The following is a 13772-nucleotide window of genomic DNA, read 5'->3' on the forward strand; positions in this document are numbered from 1 at the left end:
AGGGCTCTAGCTCCACACCCCGTCCACCATAATGAGCCCCATTTGCTGCTGTGGAGAGCCATGTGGGTGCGGGGAGGCAGCACCGGGTCCCTGGTAACTGTGGGTGCACCCAGGTTTGCAGCGAAGGCTGGACCCTGCAGTGCTGGCCCTGTGGCTCTGCATCTGTCGGCCTCCACCTGGGCCGTGAATTGCCCGGGGTGCCCGTCAGAATCAACGGTGGGAGACGTTTCACTAGCAAGCGTTCATGGTCCCCTGCCTCCTTGGGTTTGGGTGGCCGTGTGCTGCCTGCTGGCTGAGGGACCGAAAGGGAAGAGACAAGAGCACGTCTGGGGCCTCCGAGGGCAGAGCCTCAGGATGGGAGGGTGAGGGGCCCTGAGGGGTGTCCTGAGTCAGGCCAGGACCTGCGCAGGGAGCCAGCCCCCCTCTTTTCTTTTCCTCAGGGTCTGAGGTTGCTTGGGCTGCAGTTAGCTGCCTAACATTCTGTGGCTGAAGCCATGCCGTGGTTTCATTTCACCAACGAGGAAATTTCTCCAAAGAGAAGGGGTGCCCTGCCCAAGGTCACTGCGAGGGAGAAGGGCAGGCTCTGGCGCCCTTCCTGCAGCTGAGCCCCACGCAGCCCCACCCTGACCCTGCTGGGCTGTTTCTGCAAGAGCGGGGGTATGGGACTCTCAGGACATCCCAAGGCTGAGGCCTGCAACTCCTGGTGCCTGGCAGCCTGTGTGGGGCTGAGCCCTTCTGCCCCTCCCTGCCCATAGGGCTGTGCCTGAGGGGCGTCTGCAGCTGGCATCTGCAGCCCACCGCTCCCTTCTGCTGGATTTTGAAAGATGCATCAATGCTATCCTATTGTTTGTACCCCAAACGGGGCTTCCCAGGACGTGTCGGGTGGGGTGTGAGCTCCTGGAAGGCGGCCCCCACAAGCTGCTTTGAGGAGCCCTCGCTGAACTTGGTGCCAAATGCATTTGTTGAAACTGAGACCAATGTATCCTCTTAGTCAGATTCTTTTACTCAGCTCAGTAAGGAGTAACTCTGTGTTGACTGGTTCTTGAGCAGAAAAACAAATGGAAGAAGGCATGTGTGCTGTGTTTACTTGGCACCCAGCAAGCCACACACAATTAAAATCTCCCTGTGGGGCACCATCCTGCCTGCAGAGCCTCCTGCTGGGATCCTGTTACCCTCTCCTGGGAGCGGACAGGCAGGGAGTCCCTGGGGCCGGGGCCTCCCCGTCAGCACATCTGGTTACCTGTCACTTTCTTTAGCTCTGTAGCGTCATAGGGAAATAGCTTCACAAGCTAAGTGCTTTGTGACAAGCATGGGGGAGGGGCGGGGCCTGCGTGGTGCAGGCAGTTGTAGCAGCCGGTGAGTCTGGCCACGTTCCGTGGCGGGGGGGTGAGCTCGGGCAGAGGGGCTGGCACAGCAGGGCCTCTGGGTCCCACCCAGACAAGCAGGGCTAATGAGGGGGACTGTGGCCTGGGGGAACCCTGTGCTCCCCGACACTGTGCGTCCTGGATGTAGGTCTGTTCACAGGTTCCAGAGGAGTGAGTGCCATTACTGGATATGCCACAGCCCCCCATGGTGTCCTAGGACCCTCTGAGGCAGAGGAAAGGCTCAGTGCCCAGCATTCCATCCTATCACAGATTCAGATGCAGGACAAGGGAAGCAGTGACTCTGCTCAGAGGCGCTGGTGGCCACAGCCCATCCTTGGCCTCTGTCATGGCTGCGAACACCCAAGCCCACCAGCTCTGTCTTATGCTCCTGAAACACTGATGTGAGCAGAGGAAGGCCATGGCTGCAGCTTCATGGCCGTGCAGCAGGCACCCTGTGAGGCTCAGGAGTCATCCCCGAGGGCCTGTGCTGCTGCTGCGTTGTTAGGGAGGCTCCCTGGGGTCTGGGCACTGGCAAGGAGGGAGGGTCCCTGGTCCCTCGCCCTGCGAGCTGGATCCACACAGGTGGTCCCTGCACCATGGGAGCCCCTTCTGTGCACCAGTCCAACTGGGACAGCCTGTAAGAGCAGAACTGCAGTGCCCGTAGGGGACAGTCAGCTAACGACAACCATTATTATTTTAGCATCTTCTGAGGCAAGGGTGATGACTGAGATGCAGTTTCTGCCCTCCAGGAGCTTATGATCTGCTGGGAAGAGACAGAGAGGAGACTCATAAAGAGCCAAACCAGATAATGTTAGGAATTCAGTAGTCAATTGCTTGCAAAGTGATAATGGTCACCCCTTCCCAGAACCTGTACCCCTGTGAGGTGACACTGCAGCCTCTGCCATTGGGGGGTCACTCTCCCCACCCCTTGGGCCTGGGGGCCTGTGGCTACTTTGGCCAACAGCACAGAGGAAGGGCAGGGTGCACATTGGAGGCCTCGTCCTTCTGCTCCTCTCTGCCTTGTGTATGGGGATAGCCTGCTGAGGGTGCAAGGCTGTGTGAACCGCAGCCAAGGCCGGAAGAACCACCTGGCTGAACTCAGCCTCAGTGTTGGCCCACATAACTGTAAGCTGTTGCGTGAAGTGTCTTAGTTTTCAGGTGGTGAGCTGTGCAGCAGCTGCTAAGGATGATGACATCCCGGGACAACATGCGGGAGGGGCTGCTCTGGCAAGGGTGTCAGTGAGGGCACCACTGAGAAGGTGATGCAGGTCTAGATCTGCAGGATGGGAAGGACAAACTCATGCGATGATACAGAAAATTCCAACCAGACAGAAACGCAAGTGTGGAAGGACCCAGAAAGGCTGAGCCTGGAGGTGGAGGGTGAGGAGAGGCCTGAGCGATGCAGCTGTGGCTGAGCACCGGGAGAGGATGGGCTGCTGAGGGAGACAACACGCCCAGGCAGCGGGTGGGGTGCTTTGTTTGTGGCTTCATCATCAAATTGGATCTGTCCTTTAAATATTCAAGTGCATGTGTGGGTCAGGAAGTTGTGAGCATCTGAAGCTCAAGAGGGAGACTTTGAAGCACAAATGAAGGAACTGTCTAGGATGGTACAGATGGGGATAAGAAGAAGTCGGATGGTACAGATGGGGATAAGAAGAAGTCGAGGCTTGGCCGGGCACAGGAGGAGCAGGCAGGGCCCAGAACTGATGAGGAGGACCAGAGGAAGACCAGACCGTCCGAGGGCACAGGTGGCCATGGCCACGGGCTCCATGCCTGGTGCTCTGCACGCACCCTGTCCTCTGCCCTTGATCTGGGCCACTCCTACTTACCCTGCAGGGTCTGGCTGTAGTTCTGCTTCTCCGCAGAAGCCCTTCCTGGCCCAGGGTCAGAAGCAGCCAGGACCTGGGCCCACGATGGCCTCTCCTTGTGGGCCCTCTCTTGTCGCCCAGACCCCTGCCTTGTGCTTTCTGGGTAGGCTGTCGTGGCCTCCACTGCTCTGTGAGCCTCTCAGTCCCATCCTAGAGTTCCACCAGAGTGGGTCCCAAGGCATCCCCTACTTCCTCCATGCTGACATGTACGGGGAAATGCTGAAGCCCACTGCATCTCTCTCCCCTCCCGGCTGGCACCCAGTCTGGCAGCCTATGGCTTTAATTACAAAGTGCTGCATATTAAGCAGGAGAACTGGCTGGAATCCAGCATTTTGGAAACTCAGAACGCTGTCTTTGGCTCAGAATGCGGTCCACGTGCTCTCAGCAGCGTCTGTGCAGTGATTTCAGAGCCACACAAACTCCGGCTGCTGAGCTCACTCGGGTCCGCTGGAGGACTGCAAAGTCAGAGCAAGTGCCTTAAGGGGACCAGCCCTCTTTTCAGAGGAGAGCCCCGCTCTGGAGTTCTGAGATTTTGGGAAAGGGAGAAGGGGAGTGGGTCAAAGAAGCCCAGTCTGCTGGCAGCCACCCTGACTCTGCATCGGGCCAGCCCCCACTTGCCCGCCGCTGACACTATGGGGGTGCAGAGACCTAGGGTCCCCACCCATGCAGACAGGCTGACTGGGGTGTCCAAGTGTGACCCTATCATTCCTCCTTGAGTTTCCAGGGGCCAAAGTTTCCCCAGTTCCACAATTGACATGGTAGACACATGACATCCAGTGGTAACCGGGAGTGAGATGTGACCTCTCCTTGCTATTTTATAAGCTTTACTGAGACGTAGTTCACACACCACATAACTCAACCATGTAAAGTTTACAACTCCATAGTTTTCAGTTTATTCACAGATATTCATGACTCTCACCACAGGTAAATTTGAGGATCTTTTCATCAGCCTGGAAAGAAACCTCAAGCACTTTTTAGCAATCACTCTCCCTACACTACTCACCCCAGGTTCCCAGTCCCAGCTCCAAGAAAACAGTAATCTACTTTCTGTCTCCACAAATTTCCCTCTTCTGGACATTTCATATCAATGAAGTCACACAGTATGTGACCTTTGGTGACTGGCTTTTATTTAGCATAAGTTTTTGAAGGTTCATCTGTGTTGCAGTGTGCATCACCAATTCATTCCTTTTTGTTGCTGAATAATATGCTATCGTCTGAATACGGGACATTTGCTGTCCATTCCTCCTTGCATGTGGACCTGAGTTGTCTCCATCTCTTAGCTGTCTGTTCTGGAGGGTGCTGCCACGAACATTCATGGGCTGGTTTCGCGTGGGCGTGTTTCCAGTTCTTTGGGCATCGCATCTTTGTTGCTCTGCATCCGTGTGCTCAACCCTGAGGTTTATGAACCACAAAACTTGAAAATACCTCTTGTTGGCTCCCCGATTTAAACCTGCTTTCTTGTTCACGTGAAGGTAACTGTGGTGACCAAGCTCCACATTCACACTCATAGGTACAGCCATTTTGATGGTGAGTCTCCAACATGCAGCCATTTGAGCCAAAAGAACCTTGGCCTCCACACTGCAAATCATTTCACTCTTGCAGAAATGTGACTGGGGAGACAATTATCTCAGCATCAATCACAGATAATACTGGAAGGCAGGCCAGTGCCCTGGGGCATCCTCAGAGCCGGAGATGGTAGGGGCTGTCAGATTAAATTACGTTTTACAACTCTTGAAGCTAAATGGGGATCTGAGCAGGAAAATCAGAACTTTTCACTCTCAGATACGTGTGGTGTTTATTTGGGAGATTACAACGTCCATCTGGTTTGAAGCATCCCTACAGATCTTATCTTCTGCCTGTAAAGCCGATTGACTAAGCCACTTGTGTGACTTTGCTCACATGGGAGCAAAACAAAAGTTCCCAAAAAAGGTTAAGACGGGGGACACTGCTGGCTACCCTCCTGCTGAATTTCCATTCCCACACCCCTCTTCCCAACGGATCCTGACTTTTTTCAGCTATCCACACAGCCAATGCCTCTGGGGAAGCTAACCTCTCACCTCAGTGCAGCAATGGGGCACAATGATCCAAGTGACCCTAGTTCCCTTGCTGTTGGGGAGAAACGGGCACGTGACCCAGCTCTGACCAGTGAGATATGGTGGGAGCTCTACTCTAGGGATTCAAGGAAGTTTCCTCTCTCCTAGGAGAGACTTACAGGAAGAGACAGTCCTTCCTCAATCTCTGAGTGTTTTGCATCTGGATGTGATGCCTCGAACTGTTACAGCAATCTTTCTCTCAGTCTGAGGATGAAACCCACATGGAAGATGCAGAGGAGAGGACCTGAACCTGGGTTCCCATCCTTTAGCTACTTGATCAGCCACCAGAAATCCACCTTACCTCTGAACTTCTTGTCTTTTGAGATGTTGACTTTCCGTGGTAAATTAAATACGGTCCTATATTCTTTGCTGCTCCTCCCATTAAGAATTGGGGTCTTCTCCCCACCCTCAAATCTCAGCCGGCAACTTGCTTTGACTCCTAGAATGTGGTGGGAGTACCACTGTGTGGTTCTGAGTCTGGGCCTGAAAATGCCTCTCTACTCCTGTGTCTTAGATGCTTCCATAATGAAGTCGTACCTAGCGTCTTTGAGAATGGAAGATCTGTGGAGAAGGTTCTGCTGGCTGAGACCCTCCCTCTCCATGGGTCTTTCATCCTCAAGAAACAGTTCCCAGCCAACCTGCCAGCTAAACACAGCCACATACCTGAGCCCAGGCAAGAAGATTCTCCTAGGAAGCCTGGATTCATGAGAAAAACACCTTTTTCTTTCTTTCTTTTCTTTTCTTTTTTTTTTTTTTTTGCCCTTCTCCTGATTGTAGCCTTTTGCTTTCTTAAGCAACAGGGAAAAACAGTGAGAATGCAGGTTCCTCGGAGCTTCTGCATATGGGCCTGGACAGAACTCTGAGGCTGTGTGCCCCAGGTGGGTGGGGAGGGGAGAGAGGGTATGAGAGAGAGTACACACATGAACACCATTGTTTCTCTCTTCTCTCCTTTCTTCTTTCTTTTTTTTTTTTTGAGATGAGTCTTGTTCTGTCACCTAGACTGGATTGCAGTTGCGTGATCTCGGCTCACTGCAACCTTTACCTCCCAGTTTCAACCAATTCTCCTGCCTCAGCCTCCTGAGTAGCTAGGTTTACAGGCACCCACCACCACACTCGGCTAATTTTTATATTTTTAGTAGACACAGGGTTTCACCTCACCATGTTGGCCAGACTGGTCTCGAACTCCCGACCTCAGGTGATCAGCCTGCCTCGGCCTCCCAAAGTGTTCGGATTACAGGCATGAGCCACAGCACCTGGCTTCCTTCTCTCCTTTTTTCCCCACTACCGTCCTACAACCTGCTCACTCAGGGTCCATGTCTGGCCAGTACCCTGCCCTTTAACAGTGAAGGGAAATCATCACCGACTAAGGATCTATAGCACAGCCACAACTGTCATCAGGTACCCAGGACAGAGGAATGCCACCTTGCATTACTAAAGGCTTCATGACACCATATATAACAGCTCAATCCCAGAGAGGAGTGTGGCTGAGGAGTGAGACACATGGTCTCCGGGCCACTTTCAGAATGATGAGACTTTGTCCAGCTTGTCCTCATTACACCAGGCAAAGGAACTGCCTGTACTCATAACTGTGGGAGGGGAACTAAGTACCATGGGCAGGTGGTCCATGGGGACAGTGATTAAGACCAAGTCCTAGAACTCACACTGCCCTCTGGGAGTTAAACTGAAACGAACTCACAGCCCCCAGATCCCAGACATGCGTCACCCTTGAGAGCCCCCTACTGCCTGCACCTTTCCTTCCCAGGACTTAGCACAAGTGTAATTATGATGCAGATAATCATTTATCTAATCTAATATCTATCTGTCCCCAAAGGGCCCTTGTCTGTCCTGTTGTATCACTCTACCCCTAGCACCTAACATGGTGCTTGGCTTATAGTAGGTGCTTTGTGTTCAATGAATTAAAAATCAATTTTTTAAAGAGAAAGACTGAATGGGTCTCTGTACCATAAAACCTGACAGTGACCACAACATCTCCCCCAAAATAATGTCAAATAAAAAGCACATGGCTTATTGACAGAAGCATAGAAAGATGACCACAGGGGTAGACATGCAGGGCACAGCCTGGCACCATCCACGGGCCAGGAGCCCAGCAGGCCCACGTAAGCTGGCAGGCTATACAGTGGTACCTGATGACTCCCTACTGAGTGAGCAGTAGATGCATCCACAACTCCCCTGTGAGATGGACACAGGACAGCAGCAGGACCTGAGTTTCTCACATCAGACTCAGCACCAAGTGCTTACATGTCACATTCCCTAAGCAACCTTCCAGCAATCAGAGTCCCCTGTAGCTGGCACAGAGGCAGAGCCTGCTATGATCACACCAACCTGACCACTCTGTCCCCTTGACGATACACTTCGATGGCCCACTTTGGCCTCCCAAAGTGCTGGGATTACAGGCGTGAGCCATCATGCCCAGCCTGAATGTCCATAATCTTAAAATTCACATTTGTCTCATTCCTTCCAGGCCCCTTGATTCACCTTTGTTATTTTATATTAAAGATATTAGGATGGTCATGATTTATTCCCTCATCTAGTATGATTCTGGGCCAGGCACTTGTTGGACATACCAAGAAAAAGAACCATTCCAAACAGCCTTATACTGGGATGGAGGAACAAAATAAACTTAGAAGTTGGCATCTCAAGAATCTCTTGGGAGTCTGAGGACTATTCACCAATGCCTACTCTCTCCCAGGTACAGTGCTTGGTGTTGACAATACAAAAGTGAATAGGCCTGGTGCTCTGTATCATAGAGCTAATATTCTAGTAAGGAAGACAGAAAATAAACAAGAGACAAAAAGATAATATACTGTAATTATGAGTGTTATAAGCAAAGTCAAGCAGATGAATGGGACACAGCGTCACTGGGGATGGCTTTTGAGCTACGGGGGTCCGGTCAGGGAAGGCTGAGACAACAATGAAGCAAGTTGGGAAAGAAGGAACAGCAAACGTAAAAGCCTGAGGCTGGGCCAGGCATGGCGGCTTATGCCTGTAATCCCAGCACTTTGGGAGGCCGAGGCAGGTAGATCACTTGAGGCCAGGAGTTTGAGACCAGCCTGACCAACATGGTGAAACCCCATCTCTACTAAAAATACAAAAATTAGCTGGGTGTGGTGGTGGGCATCTGTAATCCCAGAGCGAGCCCAGCACTCCCTGCCACAGCAGGCCAGACGACGATGCCCAGCTCTCATCTGTGTTCAGATCCCAACAGCCTCAGCCACAAAGCACACAGAAGCGTGTCCCGGGCCCAGGGCGGACTCCCAGCACACAGGAGTGCTCTGGGGCCTGTGTACCCTCAACCCTGTCCCAGGCCCAGGGCAGACTCTCAGTGGATAGGAGAGCTCCGGGGCCCACGTCCCCTCAACCGTGTCCCAGGCCCAGGGCAGACTCCCAGCATGCAGGAGAGCTCTGGGGCCCGCATCCCCTCAACCCTGCACCTCTGCCCTTGAGGGTTTTGTGCCATAGGCATCGGAGTCCTTCCCAGGGCCCGGCTGTCGATGCCATCTGCTCCCGTGCCAGCCTGCCGGGGTCCAGTCATCCATATCAGCGCTCTCTGCAAGACACAGCAAGCCCCCGCAGCCGCCTCCCTCTGCACAGCCTCGCAGAGAGGTCACTACACGGGCCACGGAGTTTCTTCTCTGTGCAGAGGACATTCGCCTCATGCCGAGGGTGCTTCAGACTCTTCTGGGCTTAGAAGAAGCAACGTCCAGGAGCCACAGCTTTGGGCCCTCACCTTCAGGCTGCCTCCCCCTAGAGAGCAGCATCCTGAGGCCCCGCTCCTCAGCTCTAACTCAGGCCCCGCTGGACCAAGAGAGTTGTGCTTTCAGTGCCCATGAACACAGCCTTCTGTGCACAAAACCAATCACTTCTCAGCCAAAGTCCCAACTCCTGGGAGACGTTGACTCTTAGAGCTTATGGGGCCTGTTTCCCTGCTGTGCCAGCTGTATGAGCTCCTCCACCCACTGCCCTCGGAACATGCCCGTGGGTCCTGAATCTCTCCAGCCTGAACACTCCCATCCTCCCTTGGACTGAAAGTTAGTTTTGCTTCCAGGTTTTTCTCTATGGAGTTTTCCGTGACCCCCCAAAATTTAGGGCTCCAGTCCTGACACAGCCGGTGCTCACCTGCACAGATTGTCAGAGCTGGGGAGCAGGGCATACAGGTCTCACCAGGCTGAAATCCAGGTGTGGGCCGGGGCTGGGGGCGCATCTAAAGCTTGGGGTCTCCTCTGAAGCTCACTCGGTGGTTGGCGGAATTTGGTTCCTTGTGTCGACGGGACCAAGGCCCTGGCTTCTAGAGGTCTGCCCTCCCTCCCCTCAGCATGGCTGCAGCCTCTTCCAGGCTGGCCAGGGAAGGAAGCGCCTCCAGGACCCAAGCTGCCTGTAAGTGCTTTCAACTGATTGGGGCAGGCTCACCCAGGATTACCTGCCCGGACTGCAGCTGGGGCTTTGGATGCGCAGGAACAGCGTGAATGCAAACGTGTGCTGTGCACCTGGCCCAGCAGCCTGCTCAGAGCAGACAGGGGCTAGGAATCAGCCTTGGAGGCCAGCCCGAGTGCTCCCCGGAGAGGCAGCAGAAGGGCCTCAGATTCTGTCCACAGGGAGCTGCAGAAACGTGTGGCAGAGGAAGCGGTGTCACAGCCACACTGAGGCATCACTCCAGGGCTGCTCTGCAGGGGACGAGGCACCCAGCCCTGCCCCGCAGCCCCCAGGTCCCCGTGCAGCCTCTCGGGGCTCCCCACACCACTACCTTTCCAGGAGACGCCGTTTGAAAACCTCCTCTATGGCTACGCCGCAATGTCCACCATGCAATTTTCCAAAGGGAGTTGGGGATGGTGGGCACTCACTGAGCACACCAAGAGCTCACATCCCCTGCGTTTCCTAGGCTCCCACAAGGGGCCCCTCTGAGCCACCCCTGACTCTGGGGAGAAGCATGGGGTGACCCTCTCTCCTGATGCCTGCGGAAAACTGGGCTTGACTCAGGGCAACCGTGAGGCCCAGAGCAGAGGCAGGGCGGCCGAGCCTCTCTCTGCAAGGGGACGTGGGCCCTCCTGGCACCCAAGAGCTTCCTTTAAATGTGCCAGTGAGGCCCCAGTTTCCCCTCCTGGCCGCCTTTGGGAAGCCCCAGCATGGCGGAGTTGCAGGCATGGGAATGACATCTTGAAAGTGGGGAGTAAGGGCATTAAACGCAGGAATTCCGCGTTCTGCTTGACCTGACTGCCCCACCCCCAACGGCCACCTCCCCCACCGCCAGCCTCTGGCTTCCTGCAAGCACGTGAGCCCTGCGACCAGGAGGGCTTCCCGCAGCACAGGTCCTCGTCCCCTCACACCTCACGGGCCACGCACCTACCTGCCCGCCTCACCCAGGCGTCTATGGAAGCCGCAGTGAGTCCCTTCCTGCCACATCCTGCAGGCACCCGTGCTGAGTGCAGTGCCACCTGCATTCATTCACAGCTACTGTGACAACCAGGATTTCAAAACCCGCTACTTGAGCTTGTCAACCCTTTCCAACAGAACAAGGAGCTGAGCAGCGAAAACGGACGTGGGTTCTCAAAGCTGAACCGCCAGGATTGCTCTTTCTTCAGCTGCTGGTGGCAAAAAGGAAAAGTGACTCAGAACTTCACACACCCGGGCTCTGGGCCAAGACCCGCCACGGAGCCGCCAGTTCCCAGAGCACCTCCTTGATGTGAAAGCAGGGTTTTTAAAAGCAGGAGCTGGGGCCGGGCGTGGTGGCTCACGCCTGTAATCCCAGCACTTTGGGAGGCCGAGGCGGGTGGATCACGAGGTCAAGAGATCGAGACCATCCTGGTCAACATGGTGAAACCCTGTCTCTACTAAAAATTAAAAAAATTAGCTGGGAATGGTGGTGCACACCTGTAATCCCAGCTACTCAGGAGGCTGAGGCAGCAGAATTGCCTGAACCCAGGAGGCGGAGGTTGAGGTGAGCCGAGATCGCGCCATTGCACTCCAGCCTGGGTAACAAGAGCGAAACTCTGTCTCAAAAAAAAAAAAAAAAAAAGCAGGAGCTGGAGGTGGGCTCCTTGGACCACAGTGAATGGGCACCAAGGAGGCCACAGAGGCTCTGCTCCAGCTGGAAGTCCCGAGCCCAGCTGTGTTCACAGGGCAGCACGACAGCAGCTTAAAGGCCCTGTGCTCTTCATGGAGGTCCAGAGATGCGTGCTCCCTAATTCTTAAGTATCAGGGGCCTCAGGACCTCTAGAGCATGTGCCTCAATGAAGGATTAAATGTAGTTAAAATAGCATTTTTTCCAGAAAGCTGAGCCACTGTGGTACATGAAGAAGGGTCCACATTGGTGGAAGTGGGCATGGACCACGAATCTTTAACACTGAGGCAGGGAGGCTCCATCTTCTGCACTGTGTAGAGTGGGAGACGGGGGCAGACAGACAGAGTGATTTGCATGAAGTCTGCCTGGAAGGAAGGAGGCTCGAGGGCATGAGTCCACCTGAGGCCAGGGACCACCCACCAGCCGTGTCCACCCCGTGTCCCAGCTCTGGCCTCCCAGCACCCATCCTCCAACTGCAGGAGCTGGATGAGTGGCTGCAGCCTGACCTGGCCATGCCTTCAGCATCCATCATGAACCTGACCCTGCAAGGGAGCCCAAGCCAAAGCCTTTTCTGAGACGAGCCTGCCTGTGGGCAGTGGCGCCCCATGTTTTGGGAGATGTCTGTATTTCTGAGCTGTAACTTTATCTCTGAGGCAGTCTGAGCACAACGTGATCAAGTGCCCCCAGAAGGTTAATAAACTCTGAGGAAAATGGCCCAGAAGAGAACTCTGAGGCACAAGACCCTCCCCTCCCCACCCGTCCAGCCTCCGTGACCACCAGGTCCCTCCCCCAACATTCCTCCAGCCTCCATGGCCGCCAGGCCCCTCACCTCTCCACTCCTCTGGCATCCATGGCCGCCAGACCCCTCACCTCTGCACCCCTCCGGCCTCCGTGGCCGCCAACGGCGTTTATCCACCTTCACCTTGCTGTTTATTAGACATGTTAGATGTAAGCTGGATTTGCATGTTGGATCAATTTTTTTTTTATCTTTCAAAATTGTTTCAAGACCTTGGGTTGAAATACAAGGAGTCATTTTTCCCATTAAAATTAGCGGAAATTTTTTTTCATTTCATGATTTTTCACTTCAGAATTTCAAAGGTAGATTCGTGGTGGACATAAAGACAGGAAGCTGCTCACCACACATACACACACACTCCCCAGGGCAGAACACAGGGCACTGAGAAGCTGCTCACCACCCACATGCCCCCCAGGGCAGAGCACAGGGCACCAGGAAGCTGCTCACCACACATACCCCAGGGCAGAACACAGGGCACCGGGAGCCCAGCGCTGCAGAAGCACTGCCTCATGTGGCTGCATCCAGCTTGTCCACCTGCAGGGCCCACGTTCTTCATGGGGCATGTTCTGACCCCAGAGGCTGAATCCCCCAGCCGCTGGGGACGCACAGGGGATCCCCGTCTCCCCTGGCACTGTCTCCCATTCTGAAGCCATGGGGTCCCCTCAGGGCTCATTGCAGCCTTTAGTCAAGGCTCCTGGGAGCAGCAGGGCCCAGCTAGCAGCAGAAACACCTTTGTCATCCCCACAGAGCCCAGGCTCTGAAGGAGGCAGGGGTTCAGGTCCCGTCACTGTGAGGGAGACCCACACACTGGCCCCCAGCCCTGACGTCCACCCACTAGGTGGCCACAGAGCAGTCCCCAGCCCTGGCCGCACTGAGGCCCAGTGGGAAGTCTCCAGGGCCAGGATCATTGGGGCTGCAGAGATGATTACATCTGTCCCTGGGAATCCTTGGGGAATCGGTTTCGGGACACCCCCCCCCGATACCAAAGGGCCTGATAGGAAGTGGCTGGCATTTGTGGTAACCCACACACATGTCCGAATACTTATGCCATCTCTACAATGTGTTGTATACGTTATGCCCTCACTCACGTATTTGCACGCATTTGAGGCAGAACTTGCTGAGGCAAATTCAAGTTGTGCTTTGGGGAACTTTGTGGAATTGTTTTTCCTAATATTTTCTATCCTCGGTTGAACCCACTGATATGGAACCCATGGATACAGAGGGGTGGTGTGGGCCCCTGGACACTGGTATGTGCGTGGATCATGGGGCAGCTCTCTCTGGAGCCTGAGGGAGGAGCAGGGGCAGGATGTGCTGGGTCTTTGCTGAGAAGGGGGCAGTGGTGTTGAGACAGAAGGAAGAACTCTGCCACTGGCCTGGGGTCTGCTCATGTGTGGGCTCTGAAGGGCAGAGAAAGAGGACAGGTTCACCTGGGACATGGAGACAAGTACTTGGTGTCACCAAGGCCAGAATGGGCAGGGAGAGAGCCTCTGTCCAAGCAGAGAGTGGGGTGGGCAGGCCAGGCCTCCTTGGGAGAGCCCTGCAAGGTGGAGGAGTCCGAGGAGCTGGAAGGGGACC

At 54.6% G+C, this 13772-nt stretch overlaps 1 protein-coding gene across 3 annotated transcripts in view; it reads left to right on the forward strand.

The window, feature by feature from the left end:
• Window positions 1–13772, forward strand: part of LOC135271280 (uncharacterized) — a 46379-nt gene that overhangs the window by 22307 nt on the left and 10300 nt on the right. The gene's annotated exons all lie outside the window — the stretch shown is intronic.

This window comes from Aotus nancymaae, unplaced genomic scaffold, assembly GCF_030222135.1.
Source record: "Aotus nancymaae isolate 86718 unplaced genomic scaffold, 86718_ANA_hifiasm-v0.15.2.pri h1tg000076l, whole genome shotgun sequence".
Lineage (NCBI taxonomy): Eukaryota > Metazoa > Chordata > Mammalia > Primates > Aotidae > Aotus > Aotus nancymaae.